Genomic DNA, 18,238 nt, shown 5'->3' on the forward strand with positions numbered 1-18,238 from the left:
TAATTTTGTACCTGTGTCACAAGGAGTCACACGTTCTCAGACCACTGTGCTAACCATTAGGTTACTCCTTCACATTTTCTGCAGCAGACAGACATCCATTGGACTCCACAGAAAACCAAACAGCTGACAGTGTTGGTGCAGGAATTTCTGCACACTTGAAAGCTCCTTCAGCTCTGGATACATTTCTCCAGCCAGTGTTCCAGCTGGCAACATTGGCATCATCTATAACAGTGGTTCTCAACCCTGTCCTGGGGACCCCGCAGCCAGTCGGGTTTTCAAGATATCCCTAATGAATATGCATGAGAGATTTGCATACCTGTCACTTCCATTATATGCAAATCTCTCTCATGCATATTCATTAGGGATATATTAAAAACCCGACTGGCTGGGGGGGTCCGCTTGTGCTTGCTAGTTGCAGAAAAGTGAAGTAAACAGTCCAGTAACAGAGTTTTTAAAATTGTTTATTGAAAAAGTCAAACTGGGCGAAGGGGAGGTGACATGGAGGAGAGTCAGGATTCTGTAACGAACTAAACAGTGATGGTTTTGCAACTAATTTCTAACCCTTGGGGTTAAATCCAGCAAACCTACAATCCCTTATTACAACACAGCATTAGTTTAGAGCATTTTCACTTAAATGCTGGAATGAGCTAATCATCTAAATGACTTAGCAGAAGAACTGGGATTTCCAAAGGCTACAACTGCTAAGATGCCGGAACACAGCTCTGGACTACCCCACTATAGCAGTTCAAACACCACTTATACGAGAGATCCAAAGGCAAAGCTGAAAGAAAACCTTTTCATATCCACAGGAAGCATTCCTTTGAAAATCATTGAAAACTTATATGTTCCAGAAATATGTACATCAAAGGTTTTAAACATATATTTTTTAAGCTTGAAATTTATATAAGAATTGTGAGAGGATGTAATTCCCAAGTATGTTTGGTTGATCTTATTGTGAAGCCGCCCTGAGCTGTATATGAAATGATAATGCAATTCTACTCAAATTAAGTTTTCAATCTAGTGGTTCACACACCGGTCTTACTGACTCCAGTCACTCACTGAGCATGAGACAAACGGCATAGAGATTTATTCATGGCACCGCCAAAATTTTCTTTCCCTCCCTCTATTGCAAAGCATTTAGCTTCTTACCCCCCTTTCCCCAGGTGAGTATTACCCACCATCAGTATTACAGCTGGTTGGGAGAGGGCACTGAGCTTCCACATATACTCAAGGCCTGCCAACTTCCATCCCTCCAAACAGGAAATCAAGGAGGGGCAGGAGCTGACAGGCTTTGAGCATGCACAGATGTTCAAGGCCTCACACTGGCCAGTTGCGATGTGATATACCTTCTCTGATGCTTACTGAAGTGTTACTGTTCCAGGGGAAGGAAGGCGAGACACTGGACCCCCTCTTGGGGGATGGGGGCTTGGAAGTAAGGAGAAAGATGCCACAAGACCATGGGAAGGGGGTTGAGAGGTAGGGAAGAAGGGGGATGGTAGCAAAAGGATGGAGAGATGCTGTGGTTAGGAGTTCCCAAACAAAAATGTGTTCTGCTGTCTCTAAATTTATTACTTGTATATTTCTTGTGGATATCCTAAAAAGCTATCTGGTCATGGGTTCAATACACCCAGGAACCATTTTACAGAAAATTCTCCGATGGGGGGGGTGCCAGCCTCATGAATCTCTGCAAGCAATACTTGGAATAACTGGTTACTTTGCCAACTCCCCACATGTGATCATTCTTCAGGTTCTGCAAAATCCTCTGCATGACATCTAAGAAATAGGAAAAACAGACACAGGCGTTTCACTACAGGTTTTATATACTTAAGTTTTACTCCCCTTTTTTTTTTAATCTACCAGAAAAAATTTCCCCTTATGCACCCTAGTTTACAGTTCTTTAATTATGCTTCCCTTAATCCATTTTATAGTCTCTCACAGTTAACAACTCTGTTATACATAATAACCAAGGCACTTATGACTAAGGTCAAAGGAAACACAGGCAAAGACAGAAAAATGTAGAATTCCACTTTAAAAAAATAAGAATCTCTTATTTTGTTACTTGATAAAAGTCCCAGAACTTCCACAGGGTTTCTTAGACCTTATATTCTCCTCCAAACTGCTATTGCCATTCTGGAACTTATCTGGACAAGGAACACTGTTAAGTAGAAATTAAGTGGGTAACGTTCCCTAACCTTTTGTCTCCTTTCCCACCCTCTTTCATTTATTTTGGAATTGTATTTAATCCAATTTTTTTTTAGCCCCCTCCCTCAATTGCATTTTTTTGTCATAACTTTTGTTTGTTCGATCTTTTATTTTTAATCTTTGTAAATCGCAGTGGATTTGGATATTGCAATCATATCAAATATTTTAAAGAAACTGTGCAGACCGAGTCCATCCCCCAGCGCTACACTACAGTCTCTACACAGACAGAGGAGGCCGCGCAGCTGCATGGAGATCTCATGCAGGAACTAAGGAGCCTCAGGGAGGAGGTGATACGCCTGAGAAGCATCCGAGAGGACAAGGCCTACATCGACGGAGTCGTCCAGGAGCTGTCCCAAATCACCGAGCAGGCCCATGACAAGTCCATCCTCGAGACGTCCAAATCATCAGCTTTGAAACCAACAATTGGGATACAGGAAATGGCTAGCGGCACCGACTCCTGGCAGCTGATGACCTCCTCCACGGGCAAACATAGGAGACTCCCCCCCCTTTTCAATCTCTTCATCTTCTCCTTCTTCTTACAAACAGGGCAGCTATACATCAACCCCTCAACTCACCCTGCGGAACAGATTTCAGATTCTTCAGGAAGGAACTGCCGATGAGGAACAGGAGCAGGCCCAACACACAGCTCCATCTCCAGGGACAACTGACCGGCTCCCCCCAAAGAAGCGCAGAGTAATAGTCATCGGGGATTCCATGCTGAGGGCACCGAGGGACCAATTTGCAGATCGGATATGCAATCTAGGGAGGTCTGCTGTCTGCCTGGAGCCAGGATACGAGATGTCACCGCCAGTCTGGATAGACTACTCACGCCCCAAGACCACTTTCCTATGCTTCTTGTCCACATAGGAACCAACAACACTGCCAGGAACACACCGGAGACCATCACCAGAGACTTTGGAGCACTGGGTGAGAGGCTGAAGCGGACAGGAGCGCAGGTGGTTTTCTCATCGATCCTCCCAGTTAGAGGCAAGGGAAGAGCCAGAGATGAACATATCCTGAGGACGAACGAGTGGCTACAGGGATGGTGCCGGGATATGAACTTCGGATTCCTAAACCATGGGGAAGCGCTACAAGGACTTCAGGGACCAGACGGACTCCATCTGACCAGTAGGGGTAAGAACGTCTTCGGACACCGACTAACCCGCCTGCTTCACAGGGCTTTAAACTAGGTAAATCGGGGAAGGGTACCCATTCACATATTAGTGCAGAAAGGTATTATCCTGATGAGGTGAGTCAAAACTCCGCTTCCATGTCCAAGGTAAGTACCCACATTGCAAACAGTTCTTTAGGAGTCACACCGACTCGGGTAGGATACGCCTCACAGGAACTTAGCAACCACAAGATATGGAGGGCCATGTATGTTAATGCACACAGTTTAGGTAACAAAATTCTAGAATTGGAGGCTGAAATAAGGAATGCCGACCTAGATGTGGTGGCAATATCTGAAATTTGGTTCATGGACTCACATGGGTGGGATATGGCTATACCGGGCTACAATCTACTTCGACAGGACAGAGAGGGCAGGTTAGGAGGGGGGGGGTAGCTCTATACATTAAAGAGGACATCAAAACCACCAGGATCACAGATGTCAAGTACACCGGGGAGTCCCTCTGGGTAAACCTGGCAAGAGGCAGAGAAAAATGCCTGTATCTAGGTGTGGTATACAGACCCCCAAGACAACTGGAAGACATGGACGCAGAATTAATTGAAGACATAGAGAATATCACTCTACGACTTCAATATGCCTGATGCAGACTGGAACTCATTTTCAGCGACAACCAGCAGTAGCAGGAGGCTCTTAACCTCCATAAAGGGAGCACGTCTCAAACAAATGGTAACGGAGCCCACTAGGGCCCAGGCGATCCTCAACCTGGTACTCACCAACGGGGAAAGTGTCTCAGAGGTCTCAGTAGGAGATACGCTAGCCTCCAGCGACCACAACATAGTATGGTTCAACCTTAGGAAAGGCTTCCCTAGATCAAACACAAAAACAAAGTTACTCAATTTCCGGGGCACAGACTTCACACGCAAGGGAGATTTCGTCCATTGGACGCTGCAGGACCAAGCAGAGACCGATGATGTAGAAGCTAAGTGGTTAACATTGAAATCAACCATACATGAAGCAACTAGCCGCTTCATAAAATCAGTAAATAAACGACAAAGAAACAATAAACTCCAATGGTTCACCGCGGAGATCTCGCACCTCATTAAGGAGAAGAAAAAAGCGTTTCTCTCCTACAAGCGCACAGAGAAAAGAGAGGCAAAGGTAGAATATAGGACCAGGTCTACAGCAGTCAAAATGGCAGTTAGGGAGGCAAAACTTCGAGTGGAAGAAATTCTGGCAAAAAAACATTAAAAAGAGGGACAAATCCTTCTTCAGGTATATTAGTGACAGAAAAAGGAACACCAGACGGAAGTTACGTGGAAGCAGATTCCGATAAAGCCGAACTACTGAATGAATACTTCTGCTCAGTCTTCACCTGTGAGGCACCGGGACACGGTCCACAGTTGAAGGCAACACAAAGCACAGAAGACCCGTTTCAGAATTTTGAGTTCACACCAGGTGAAGTTTACAGTGAACTGGCAAGACTCAAGGTGAACAAAGCCATGGGACCAGACAATTTGCACCCAAGAGTGCTCAGAGAATTGAGCGATGTCCTGGCGAAACCGTTGGCTGAGCTATTCAATCTCTCCCTAAGGGGAAAGTTCCCCTGGACTGGAAATTAGCTAATGTCGTTCCTCTGCATAAAAAAGGGTTGCAGGGCAGAGGCTGCGAATTATAGACCGGTGAGTTTCACATCAATAGTGTGCAAACTCATGGAAACACTAATTAAAAGCAAATTGGACACGATCTTGAATGTAGGGAATCTTCGGGATCCCAGTCAGCATGGATTCACCAAGGGTAGGTCCTGCCAATCCAATCTCATCAGCTTCTTTGACTGGGTAACAAGAAAGTTGGACTTGGGAGAGTCTTTGGACATCATGTACCTGGACTTCAGTAAAGCTTTTGACAGTGTCCCACACCGCAGGCTGCTAAGCAAGATGGAATTGATGGGGTTAGGAGAGACACTAACTGCATGGGTCAATGATTGGCTGAGTGGCAGACTTCAGAGGGTGGTGGTTAATGGTACCCTCTCTAAAACATCGGAGGTGACCAGTGGAGTGCCGCAGGGCTCGGTCCTGGGTCCACTCCTTTTCAACATATTCATAGGGGATCTGACTCAAGGGCTTCAAAGTAAAATAACACTATTCGCCGATGACGCCAAACTATGTAATATAGTAAGTGAATGCAGTTTACAGAATTATATGGCGCAGGACCTGCTTACATTGATTGGAAAGTTGGTCCTCAACCTGGCAGCTAGGCTTCAATGCTAAGAAATGTAAGGTCATGCACCTCGGAAGCGGAAATCCATGCAAGACGTACTTCTTGAACGGAGAAACTTTAATTAGGACTTCAGCAGAACGAGATTTAGGAGTAATCATCAGTGCAGACATGAAAACTGCCAATCAAGTGGAGAAGGCTTCATCTAAGGCAAGGCAGATATTGGGTTGTATCAATAGAAGTTTCGTCAGCCAAAAGCCTGAAGTCATAATGCCGTTGTACAGGGCCATGGTGAGACCTCATCTGGAGTACTGTGTACAATTCTGGAGGCCACATTACAGTAAAGATGTGCGCAGAATTGAATCGGTTCAGCGGACATAGTAACATAGTAACATAACATAGTAGATGACGGCAGATAAAGACCCGAATGGTCCATCCAACGGCCACCAGGATGATCTCGGGGCTCAAGGGTCTCTTGTACAAAGAGAGACTGAACAAATTGCAGCTCTACACTCTCAAGGAACGTAAGGAGAGGGGAGACATGATCGAAACATTTAAGTACCTCACGGGACGTGTCGAAGTGGAAGATGATATTTTCTTTCTCAAGGGACCCTTGGCCACAAGAGGGCACCCGCTCAAACTCAGGGGCGGAAAATTTCATGGCGACACCAGAAAGTATTTCTTCACAGAGAGAGTGGTTGATCATTGGAACAAGCTTCCAGTGCAGGTGATCGAGGCAGACAGCGTGCCAGACTTTAAGAATAAATGGGATACCCATGTGGGATCACTACGAGGGTCAAGATAAGGAAATTGGGTCATTAGGGTATAGACAGGGGGTGGGTAAGCAGAGTGGGCAGACTTGATGGGCTGTAGCCCTTTTCTGCTGTCATCTTCTATGTTTCTATGAAACTAGAGAAAAGGTTGACCACAGCCCTAAAGGGCATTCCAAAGTGAAATGGCCAAAGGGTTGAAATGTTTCCTCCTAGGATGGCAGCTCTTAGGCTATTATACAACCTTCTTTTCAACCAAACTGCTGCCATATTGTGTAAGGTTTGGATATTCAATTCAATTAGAGGCTTGAATAATAAGCATTTTTCTACTCCCAACATTAAAGGAGAGACAACACTTTGTATATCTTGCTCTATGGTATGTTTTCCTGGAAATTTTTTCCCAGTATAGTATCCTATATTATATCAATTAATCCCACAACCTCTAAATGCTATAACATAAGAACATAGAAGTTGTCATACTGGGACAGACCAAAGGTCCATCAAGCCCAGTATCTGTTTCCAACAGTGGCCAACCCAGGTCCCAAATACCTGGCAAGATCCCAAACAGTAAAACAGATTTTATGCTGTTTATCCTAGGAATAAGCAGTGGATTGCCCCAAATCCATTTTAATAATGGCTTATGGATTTTTTTTTTTACTTTGAAATTTGGACTGATTCTTTTCAATGTGGTGGGGGAGACCCTTTCTCTTCTAAGAATCTGTGTATAAGCTTAATTTATCTATCTGACATTATATGTAACAGTTAATTTTCTCTGTCTGTTAATGTAAAACACTTTTCTACTGTAGTTAAATCCTAATGCACATATATCTGTCTCCAGGTTTTAAAAAGTTCCCTCATCCAAGGGCTGTTGAGCAGGGATGGTATACATCTATCAAAGAAGGGAAGAAGTGCCTTTGGTGGCAGGCTGGCTAATCTCCTGAAGAAGGCTTTAAACTAGAAGTGATGGGGCAGGGTCATCAAAGTCATCCCTCAGCAAACCTCAGATCCGGAACTCCCCCTTAAAAGGGGAGGAGCCAACGGCGAGAACACCACAGCAGCCCAGAGAGCAGGGCATCCAGGAGAAATCGGGAGGCAGGAGGAAAAACAGAGTAAGAAGGGGAAGGGCAGGAGAAGGCAGGCGAGAGGGACAGCAGCGAGAGGTAGCTCCGCCCACCCCTCTGACATCAGCGAATCTCGGATCTGGAGCTCCCCCTTAAAAGGGAAGTAGCCAACAGTGTTCAGCTGTTCGGCGTGCCTTTGCGAAGGGCCTTAAGGAGGGAAGAGTCACTGCAAAGCAGAGCAGAGGGCAACCACAGTAGACACAGAGGACACACAAGCAAGCAGAGCAGAGGGCAACCACAGCAGACACAGAGGACACACAAGCAAGCAGAGCCGAGGGCAACCACAGCAGACACAGGGGACACACAAGCAGAGCAGAGGGCAACCACAGCAGATACAGAGGACACACAAGCAAGCAGAGCAGAGGGCAACCACAGCAGACACAGAAGACACACAAGCAAGCAGAGGGCAACCACAGCAGACACAGAAGACACACAAGCAAGCAGAGGGCAACCACAGCAGACACAGAGGACACACAAGCAAGCAGAGCTGAGGGCAACCACAGCAGACACAGAGAACACACAAGCAAGCAGAATAGAGGGCAATCACAGCAGACACAGGGGACACACAAGCAAGCAGAGGGCAACCATAGCAGACACAGAGAACACACAAGCAAGCAGAGCAGAGGGCAACCACAGCAGATACAGAGGACACACAAGCAACAAGTAAGAAGGGAGAAGCCACTTCAGACAGCAGACCAGCAAGCGAACAGCAATGGAAGTAGCAGACAGAAGAAGGATGTTGAGCTACCCAGTTTGCTGTACCGTTTGCCATATGTATGACTACCTCCCTTTGGGTCAAAATTCCGGGAACAAATGGAATGGAAATGAAGATCGGCATCTACTACCGACTCCTAGGGCAGTCCGAAGAAATTGATGTTGAAATGATGGACAAGATTAAACGCAACTGCAAGGGAGGTAATGCAGTTATTGTGGGTGACTTCAATTATCCAGGGATAGACTGGAACCTAGGCACCTCTGGCTGCGGTAGGGAGATCAAGTTCATGGATGCTGTAGGTGATTGCTTCCTTAAACAACTTGTCAAGGAAAATACGAGAGGAAATGCAATCCTGGACTTAATTCTAAATGGACTACGAGGACCAGCGCAAGGAGTAGAAGTAGAAGGGATGCTGGGAACCAGTGATCACAATATGATCCGCTTCAACCTGGACACAGAGGCAAAACATCAATCCAAAATGATGGCCACGGCACTGAACTTCCGAAAAGGAAATTACGAAGGGATGAAACTCATGGTGGGGAAGATTAAGAAAAGGATAAGCACTGTAAAAACGCTAGCGCAAGCATGGTCCCTTTTTAAGGACACAGTCACTGAGGCGCAAGATCTATATATACCGCGTATCAACAAGGGATCCAAGAGGAAAAAGAACATGGAACTGGCATGGCTCACTGTAGTGGTGAAGGTAGCGATCATAGACAAGAAGACTTTGTTTAAGGAATGGAAAAGGTCAAAAACGGACAAAAACTTGAAAAAGTACAACCAAGGGCACCAGGGAAGGACAGCAAGGTAAGAAAGCAGCAGGCACTGAAGGTAAGGAGGAGCCAAGCACAAAAAGGACACACACACACAAGCAGAGCGGCTTAAAACAAAAGCTACAAGTCCTAGTTTTTAGCTTGCTACACAGCAGGGCACACATTCTCACATACCACACACCTAGAGGGGACACAAGCACTCACAGGTACCAACACAGCCACACCATCAGACTCACAACAACCAGGAAGACAGCTGACAGGAAGTCATTAAACACCCAGTTGACAGAGACAGAAGGTTCACAACAAATCACTCAGACAGCTCAGAAGGGAAGCGAGAAATGGAAGCTCAAGGAAGTCAGAAGATGAGCTTTCCAGTCTTCTGTACCGGCTGCAATATGTATGACTACCTCCCTTCGGGGATTCGGGCATACATTTGTAGTCGGTGCAAGGAGCTGGATAGCTTGAAACAGCAAGTCCGACTACTAGAGGAGACAGTGATTGAACTAAAAGAACTCCTCACCTTTGAAGATAGAGTCCGCGAACAGGAGCAGTTTCTAGTGGAGTTCAGTGCAAACGAAGAGATCAAGGAGCTAGAAAGATTCATCGAGGAGGCTCACCAGCAACATGTGGAGATCCCAGGGCTGGAGAATTGTACCTGAGCAACCCAGGAAGATGGCCTGGACAAGAGGAGAGAAGACACCCCTACAAATTCAGAAGAGACTGAAGCTGAGATAGGGGATGACCGCACACCAGGAGAAAGAGAGAGAACGCATGAAGATGTCCCCCCACACAAACAGCCGAAAACAACTTCAAACGTATCGCAGGAGGAAGAAGATTGGCCCTACACCATGGATGTGGACTTACGACCCCCAAGGAACCCCAAATAAAGAAGATGGGGATCATTGTAGGAGACTCCATTATACGTCATGTGGACAGCCACACCGCAGGAGGGAGAGAGGAGCCTGCCTGGAGCAAGAGTGAAGGATGTGGCAAACAGGATCTCCAGGATCATAGACAGCGCAAGGAAGAGGACACTGCTGTGCTTATCCATGTGGGAACTAACGATGTGAGCGGACGGAAGTATGACAGGGAAAAAATGAAGGGCCAGCTCCACCCACTCGGAAGAAAACTGAAGATCAAGGAGGTGAAGGTAGCTTTCGCCGAGATCCTCCCGGTACCAAGAGCGGATGGACAGAGACAAGAGGAATTGCAAGCGATCAACGCCTGGATGAGACGATGGTGTGAAGAGGAAGGCTTTGACTTTGTGCGCAACTGGACGGCGTTCTGGGGAAAAAGCAAGTACTACAGAAAGGACAGACTACACCTCAACAAGGAAGGAGCAAGAGTATTGGCAGGCAACATGAAGAGAGCCATCGAGAAGGCTTTAAACTAAAGGACAGGGGAAAGCCGACAGTCGACCACCAGTCGATGGCCCAGGCGACAGGATGCCCTGAAGAAGGAACTACGGACAACTACTCAGACATGGGAGGGGACGACCACAAAGCAAATAAGGGAGACAGCACAGGAGCAGAAAAGGATACCATGAAAGAAACAGTAGAGACTGCTAAGCTTAGAAAGTCTAAGAAGGTAACACAAAGGGAACTCAAATGTATGTATACGAATGCTAGAAGTCTGAGAAACAAATGGGAGAATTAGAGAGAATAGCAAGACATGATTAACTGGAAATCATTGGCATAACAGAAACATGGTGGAATGATGAAAACAAATGGGACACGGTACTACAGGGATACAAACTATACAGAAGAGATAGAGTAGGGCAGTAAGATGGAGGTATTGCCCTATATGTTCAGGAAGGAGTAGAATCTGTTAAAGAGGCTATGATGGAAAGGAAAGAGGAGCTGGAGTCCCTCTGGATCAAGATTCCTAGACACAATGGTGCAGACACAAAAATTGGCCTTTACTATCGACCCCCAGGACAGACGGAGAAGAAAGACTCAGAAATGATAGAGAAAATTAAACAAGAATGTAAGACAGGTAATGTAATAATCATGGGAGACTTCAATTTCCCGGGGATAGACTGGAACCTGGGAACCTCGAACTGCAGCAAGGAGGCCAAGTTCCTGGAGGTGCTAGGGGATTGCTTCCTGGAACAAATGGTGGGAGAATCGACGAGAGGAAACGCCACCTTGGACTTGGTTCTAAATGGCATTACGGGACCGACAAAAGAAGTAGAAGTCATGGTCCCGCTGGGGACGAGTGATCATAACGATCAACTTTAAACTTGACATCGGGAAAGGGAAATGTACCAAAACCTTAACCACGACCTTAAACTTTAAAAAGGGAAGATACGATAACTTGAGAGCCATGGTGAAACAACGGCTCAAGAAAAAGATGGACAAAGCTAAAACAGTGGATCAGGCATGGTCCCTACTGCAAAATACTATCATGGAAGCACAAAATCTCTACATTCCGCGGATTTCCAAAGAAAGGAAAACTAAAGGCAAAGGAGAACCGGCATGGCTTACTAGAGAGGTGAAGGAAGCCATAAAAGAAAAGAAGGACTCTTTTAAAAAATGGAAATGCACAAAAACGACCGAAGCTTGGAACAAACACAAAGATGATCAGAAGAAGTGTCACAAGGCAGTGAGGGATGCCAAACAGGACTTTGAGGAGAAAATAGCGCAACAGGCCAAAAATTTCAAGCCCTTCTTTAGATAAGTAAAATGGAAAAAACCCGCAAAAGAGGCGGTGGGACCACTGGATGACCAGGGAAGAAAAGGGTACATCAAGGAAGACAAACAAATTGCAGACAGACTAAATTCCTTCTTTGCGTCTGTCTTTACGAAGGAGGACACCGCAACAATACCAGAAGCAGTGAAAGTGTTCAAAGGAGTAACAGAGGACAGCCACAGTAGAAGTGGACTTGGACCAGATATACTACCAGATCAACAAACTTAAAAGTGACAAATCCCCTGGACCAGATGGAATTCACCCGAGAGTCTTAAAAGAATTGAAGGTTGAAATCACTATTGCAAAAACGTGCCAACCTGTCAATTAGAAAAGGACAGATACCGGACGACTGGAAGATAGCGAACGTCATGCCTATTTTCAAAAAAGGATCAAGAGGAGAACCGGGCAACTACAGACCTGTGAGTCTTATGTCTGTCCCTGGAAAGATGGTTGAGGCACTGATTAAGGATAGCATAGTCCGGCACTTGGATACACACGACCTGATGAGAGCCAGTCAACATGGCTTCAGGAAAGGGAAATCATGTTTGACGAATTTACTTCAATTTTCTGAGACCGTGAACAAACAAATTGATAGTGGAGAACCGGTGGACATAATATACTTGGACTTCCAGAAAGCGTTCGACAAGGTTCCACATGAGAGACTTCTCAGAAAACAACAAAGCCATGGAATAGAGGGAAATATACTAAGATGGATAGGCAAATGGCCGGAGAACAGAAAGCAGAGAATGGGCATAAATGGGAAGTTCTCAGACTGGGAGAAAGTGTCTAGCGGTGTACCCCAGGGCTCGGTACTTGGGCCCATCTTATTTATTTTCATCAATGACCTAGAAGAAGGAACATCCAGTGAGATCATCAAGTTTGCAGACGACACAAAGCTATGCCGGGCATTCAGATCGCAAAAGGATAGCAAGGAACTCCAGAGTGACTTGTGTCAGTTAGAGAAATGGGCGGAGAAATGGCAGATGAAGTTTAATGTGGAAAAGTGCAAGGTAATGCATTTAGGCAGAAAGAACAAGGAACACGAGTATAGAATGTCTGGTGCAACTTTGGGTAAGAGTGAACAAGAAAAAGACCTGGGTGTACTAATAGATAGGACTCTGAAGCCGTCGGCACAATGCGCGGCAGCGGCAAATAAAACAAATAGAATGTTAGGCATGATAAAGAAAGGAATCACGAGTAGATCGGAGAAAGTTATAATGCCGCTTTATAGAGCAATGGTCAGACCACACTTGGAATACTGTGTCCAACATTGGGCTCCCAACCTAAAGAAGGATATAAAACTGCTGGAGAGGGTGCAGACATGAGCAACGAAGCTAATAAAGCTAAACTAAACTAAACCTTAGGTTTGTATACCGCGCCATCTCCGCAAGCGCAGAGCTCGGCATGGTTTACAGAGTTAAGAGGAAAGGAACTACAATGAAAGGATATAGGAGAGGGACTGAGAAGATAGAGAGGGACAGGATACTAGAGAATGGGAGGTGATTAGATTTTTGAAAAGAGCCAAGTAAAGGGTATGAAGAACTTGGAATACGAGAAACGACTTAAGAGACTGGGATTGTTCTCCCTTGAGAAAAGGAGACTGCGATGGGATACGATCGAGACTTTCAAAATACTGAAAGGAATCGACAAAATAGAGCAGAAAAAAAAATATTTACAATGTCCAATGTGACACGGACAAGGGGACATGGACTGAAGCTAAGGGGGAACAAGTCCAGGACAAATATCAGGAAGTTCTGCTTCACGCAACAAGTGGTGGATACCTGGAATGCCCTCCCTGAGGAGGTTGTTGCGGAATCAACCGTTCTAGGATTTAAAAGCAAACTAGATGCACATCTCCTTACGAGAGGCATAGAGGGATATGGGTGACTAAAAATACACCAGATGTACACCTGGCTGGACCATCACATGTGCGAATCGCCGGACTTGATGGACCGAAGGTCTGATCCGGATATGGCAGTTCTTATGTTCTTAAGAGAGGCCAAAAGAGACTACGAGGAAAAAATAGCCAAGAAGGCAAAAAACTTCAAGCCGTTTTTTCGATATATTAAGGAGAAACAACCCGCGAAGGAAGTGGTGGGGGCGTTGGATGATCATGGAATAAAGGGAGTGTTAAAGGAGAACAAAGCCATCACCGACAAACTGAACACATTTTTTGCATCTGTATTTACTGAAAAGGATATACGCAACATACCAGAAGCAGAGAGACTATATGCATGAAATGAAGATGGGAAACTGACCGGGTTGACAGTCAGTCTAGAAGAGGTATGCAGGCAGATTGATAGGCTTAAAAACGATAAATTCCCGGGACCGGATGGCATACATCCGAGGTTAATGAAGGAACTGAAAGGGGCTATAGCTGAACTGCATCAACTAATAGCCAATGTGTCAATCAAATCAGGAAGGATTCCAGAAGACAGGAAGGTGGCGAATGTTACGCCAATCTTCAAGAAAGGTTCAAGGGGAGATCCGGGAAACTACAGACCGGTGAGTCTGACCTCGGTACCAGGAAAGATGGTAGAGGCGCTGATAAAGGACCGCATCATTGATCACCTTGACGGACACAATCTGATGAGGACCAGCCAGCACGGCTTCAGCAAAGGAAGATCTTGCTTGACGAACTTGCTGCACTTCTTTGAGGGAGTAAACAGGCAGATAGACCAGGGTGACCCGGTCGACATTGTATATCTGGATTTTCAGAAGGCATTCAACAAGGTTCCGCATGAACGACTACTTTGAAAAATTGCGAGCCATGGAATCAAAGGTGAAATACTCACGTGGATTAAAAACTGTTTGGCGGATAGGAAACAGAGAGTGGGGGGTAAATGGACAATACTTGGACTGAAAAAGCGTCACGAGTGGAGTGCCACAGGGTTCAGAGCTTGGACCTGTGTTCTTCAACATAGTTATAAACGATCTGGAAATTGGTATGACGAGTGAGGTGATTAAATTTGCAGATGACACGAAGTTATTCATAGTAGTGAAGACGCAGGAGGATTGCGAAGACCTGCAACGTGACAAACACATTCGAGAAATGGCTGTGACATGGCAAATGAGGTTCAACGTGGATAAGTGTAAGGTGATGCATGTCGGTAACAAAAATCTTATACATAAATACAGGATGTCCAGTGCGGTACTTGGAGAGACCCCCCCAAAAAGAGATTTGAGAGTAGTGGTCGACAAGTTGATGAAGCCGTCTGTGCAATGTGCGGCGGCGGCAAAAAGGCCGAACAGAATGCTAGGAATGATTAAGAAGGGGATCACGAACAGATCAGAGAAGGTTTTCATGCCGCTGTACCGGGCCATGGTACACCCTCACCTGGAATACTGTGTCCAGCACTGGTCGCCGTACATGAAGAAGGACACAGTACTACTCAAAAGGGTCCAGAGAAGAGCAACTAAAATGGATAAGGGGCTAGAGTTGCCGTACAGCAAGAGATTAGAGAAACTGGTACTCTTCTCCCTTGAAAAGAGGAGACTGAGAGGGGACATGATTTAAACATTCAAGATAATGAAGGGAATAGACTTAGTAGATAAAGACAGGTTATTCACCCTCTCCAAGGTAGAGAGAATGAGAGGGCATTTTCTAAAGCTAAAAGGGGATAGAAGGAAGTTCTTCTTCACCCAGAGTGGTAGAAAACTGGAATGCTCTTCCGGAGGCTGTTATAGGGGAAAACACCCGTCAGGGATTCAAGACAAAGTTAGACAAGTTCCTGCTGAACTGGAATGTACGCAGGTAAAGCTAGTCTCAGTTAGGGCACTGGTCTTTGACCTAAGGGTTGCCGCATGAGCTGAATGCTGGGCACGATGGACCACTGATCTAACCCAGCAGCGGCAATTCTTATGTTCTTATAAGCCCTCAGGTAAGTAAATCACTGAATATCTCTACATCAGCAGTCTCAAACGCAAACCCTTTGCAGGGCCACATTTTGGATTTGTAGGTACTTGGAGGACCGTAGAAAAAATAGTTAATGTCTTATTAAAGAAATAACAACTTTGAATGAGGTAAAACTTGTTATAGTAACTATAAAGCACAGTTACTTACCGTAACAGGTGTTATCCAGGGACAGCAGGCAGATATTCTTGACTGATGGATGACGGCACTGACGGAGCCCCGGTACGGACAATTTTAGAGTGATTGCACTCTAAGAACTTGGAAAGTTCTAGCAGGCCGCACCGCGCACGTGCGAGTGCCTTCCCGCCCGACAGAGGCGCGCGGTCCCCAGGTAGGATAAGCCAGCTAAGAAGCCAACCCGGGGAGGTGGGTGGGACGCAAGAATATCTGCTTGCTGTCCCTGGATAACACCTGTTACGGTAAGTAACTGTGCTTTATCCCAGGACAAGCAGGCAGCATATTCTTGACTGATGGGTGACCTCCAAGCTAACAAAAAGAGGGATGGAGGGAAAGTTGGCCATTAAGAAAACAAATTTTGCAAAACAGATTGGCCGAAGTGTCCATCCCGTCTGGAGAATGCATCCAGACAATAATGAGATGTAAAAGTATGAACTGAGGACCAAGTAGCAGCCTTGCAGATTTCCTCAATAGGAGTGGAACGAAGGAAAGCTACAGATGCTGCCATTGCTCGGACTCTATGGGCCGTGACAGAACCTTCCAGTGTCAGTCCAGTCTGAGCATAACAGAATGAAATGCACGCTGCCAGCCAATTAGACAACGTACGTTTAGAAACAGGACGTCCCAATTTATTCGGATCAAAGGACAGAAAGAGTTGGGGAGCTGATCTGTGGGGTTTCGTACGCTCTAAATAGTAAGCTAGAGCCCTCTTACAGTCCAAAGTATGCAGAGCCTGTTCCCCAGAATGAGAGTGAGGTTTCGGAAAGAATACAGGCAGAACAATGGATTGGTTGAGATGGAATTCAGAGACAACCTTAGGGAGAAACTTTGGATGTGTACGCAGAACCACCTTGTCATGATGAAAGACCGTAAAAGGTGGATCTGCAACTAGTGCATGTAGCTCACTGACCCTCCTGGCAGAGGTAAGAGCAATAAGGAAAAGTACCTTCCAAGTGAGAAACTTGAAAGGAGTGGTAGCCAAAGGTTTAAATGGAGGCTTCATTAAGGCGGAAAGAACCACATTGAGATCCCAGATAACAGGAGGGGCTTTAAGAGGTGGTTTCACATTGAAAAGACCCCGCATGAACCTGGACACCAGGGGATGAGCTGAGAGAAGTTTTCCATGGACCGGCTCATGAAAAGCAGCAATGGCACTGAGGTGGACTCTGATGGAAGAAGACTTAAGGCCAGAGTCAGACAAAGAAAGAAGGTAATCCAACAATGTCTCCACCGCTAGGGAAGTGGGCTCAAGATGATGAAGAAGACACCAGGAAGAAAATCGTGTCCACTTCTGATGGTAACATTGCAGAGTGGCTGGTTTCCTGGAGGCATCTAGAATGGAACGAACAGGCTGAGACAAAAGAGTATCCTGAGAGGTCAGCCCGAGAGATACCAAGCTGTCAGGTGCAGAGACTGGAGGTTGGGATGTAGAAGGGTCTCCTGATGCTGTGTAAGCAGAGAAGGAAACAGTGGAAGAAGAAAAGGTTCCCTGGAACTGAGTTGAAGTAGAAGGGAGAACCAATGTTGCCTGGGCCACCTCGGAGCAATCAGAATCATGGTGGCTTGTTCCCTCTTGAGCTTGAACAAGGTTCGCAACATGAGAGGAAGCGGAGGGAAAGCATACAGGAACAGATTGGACCAATCCAGGAGAAATGCATCCGCTGCCAGACAGTGAGGAGAGTAGAGGCTGGAGCAGAAGAGGGGCAGCTGGTGATTATGAGGAGCTGCAAAGAGGTCTATCTGAGGAGTGCCCCATCGAGCGAAGATGGACTGTAGAGTTAAAGGATCGAGTGTCCACTCGTGGGGCTGGAGAATTCTGCTGAGTTTGTCCACTAAGGAATTCTGTTCCCCCTGAATGTAGATAGCTTTCAGGAATAGTTGGTGATCTGTGGCCCAAGCCCAAATCTTCTGGGCTTCCTGGCACAAGAGGCGAGATCCTGTCCCACCCTGTTTGTTGATGTAGTACATCGCAACTTGATTGTCTGTGCACAGCAGGAGGACTTGAGGAAAGAGAAGATGTTGGAAGGCCTTGAGGGCATAAAACATCGCTCTGAGTTCCAGGAAATTGATGCTTCATTTCCTGGGTTGTCCAAAGACCTTGAGTTTGGAATTCGCTCAAATGAGCTCCCCAGGCATAAGGGGAGGCGTCGGTGGTGATGACAAGTTGATGAGGAGGTAGATGGAACAGAAGACCTCTGGAGAGATTTGAGGATATCAACCACCATTGTAGAGACTGACGAAGAGATGATGTCACAGATATGTGTCGTGAGCACGGATCCGTCGCTTGGGACCACTGGGTAGCCAGGGTCCATTGAGGAGTGCGCAGGTGAAGACGTGCGAAGGGTGTGACATGAACTGTGGAGGCCATGTGACCCAAGAGTATCATCATTTGCTTGGCAGAGATGGAACTTTGCAGAAGTAGCTGCTGACATAGAGATTGAAGAGTTTGGAGACGGTTGGACGGCAGGAATGCCCTCATGAGAACTGTGTCCAGTACCGCTCCAATGAATTGAAGAGTCTGAGTGGGGATGAG

General features: G+C 46.1%; 1 protein-coding gene across 2 annotated transcripts in view; it reads right to left on the minus strand.

The window, feature by feature from the left end:
* Positions 1 to 443: 443 nt before the first annotated feature.
* The window catches only part of RPL7L1 (ribosomal protein L7 like 1), a 92,839-nt gene continuing 75,044 nt past the window's right edge, over positions 444 to 18,238 (minus strand). For both annotated transcript variants that reach the window (XM_033938524.1, XM_033938523.1), the window contains one exon: positions 444 to 1,773. The gene's annotated coding sequence lies outside the window, so the exon portion shown is untranslated. The remainder of the gene's footprint in view (positions 1,774 to 18,238) is intronic.

The sequence above is a fragment of the Geotrypetes seraphini genome, chromosome 3 (genome assembly GCF_902459505.1).
Source record: "Geotrypetes seraphini chromosome 3, aGeoSer1.1, whole genome shotgun sequence".
Classification (NCBI taxonomy): Eukaryota; Metazoa; Chordata; class Amphibia; order Gymnophiona; family Dermophiidae; genus Geotrypetes; species Geotrypetes seraphini.